Source organism: Arachis hypogaea, chromosome 17 (assembly GCF_003086295.3).
Source record: "Arachis hypogaea cultivar Tifrunner chromosome 17, arahy.Tifrunner.gnm2.J5K5, whole genome shotgun sequence".
Taxonomy (NCBI): domain Eukaryota; kingdom Viridiplantae; phylum Streptophyta; class Magnoliopsida; order Fabales; family Fabaceae; genus Arachis; species Arachis hypogaea.
Genome location: NC_092052.1, coordinates 66,684,511 through 66,685,743, shown reverse-complemented (window position 1 = coordinate 66,685,743; position 1,233 = coordinate 66,684,511).

The window sequence follows — 1,233 nt, the reverse complement described above, 5'->3', positions numbered from 1 at the left end:
TTCTTGTTTTTCCACTTCCTCCCACAAATTGGTCTTCATCCTCACTGTTTGATAATTCTAAGTTTCTCCTTATTTTCTCTAAATGCCCATCCATCTTCTTGAGTAGGAGTTCTTGCCTTTCCAGAATTGTTCTTGTCTTTCAAAAAATTCTCTGGACTTTTGAAGGAGATCCTCTGTTAGCTCAAGAGATGGGGGTTGAGAGAAATTTTGTGGGCATGGATGTGTTGTGGTGATGTTTTGAGTGGCATGGAATGAATTTTGTGAATTGTGGAATGAATTTTGTGCTTGGTATGGATCATGGAGGAAACTTTGTGTTGAGGCATCATCAAGTGATGAAGAATTTTCAAATGAGAAACTGGGAAGTGAGGGTGGACAGTTTTCCATGAATGAATTGAAGGTTTGCTCAAGTGATGATGGCTCTTGATAAGTGGAGTATGAACTGTCAAATGCTTTCTGGTTTTGATCCTTGATGAGCGGATAATTTATACCCTTTTTGGCATTGTTTTTACATAGTTTTTAATATGTTTTAGCTACTTTTTATTATATTTTTATTAGTATTTATGAAAAATTCACATTTCTGGAATTTACTATGAGTTTGTATATTTTTCTGTAATTTCAGGTATTTTCTAGCTGAAATTGAGGGACTTGAGCAAAAATCTTATTCAGAGGCTGAAAAAGGACTACAGATGCTGTTGGATTCTGACCCTCATGCACTCGAAGTGGATTTTCTGGAGCTACAGAAGCCCAATTGGCGCGCTCTCAATTGCGTTGGAAAGTATACATCCTGGGCTTTCCAGAATTATATAATAGTCCATACTTTGCTCGAGATTTGATGGCTCAAATTGGCGTTCAAAGATAGCCTAAAACATCTTGCCGTAAAACGCCCAAACTAGCACTAGAATTGGAGTTAAACGCCCAAACTGGCACCAAAGCTGGCGTTTAACTCCACGAACAGCCTATGCATTAAAAAGCTTCAATGCTCAGCCCAATCACACACCAAGTGGGCTCTAAAAGTGGATTTCTGCACTATCTGCACTTAGTTACTCATTTTCTGTAACCCTAGGCTACTAGTCTAGTATAAAAACTACTTTTAGAGATTTATTTTAGGTCTTTTGTGAATCTTATGCTATCATAGACCATTGTTCATGTTTTGGGGGGCTGGCCATACGGCCATGCCTAGACCTTTTTCACTTATGTATTTTCTACGGTGGAGTTTCTAAACCCCATAGATTA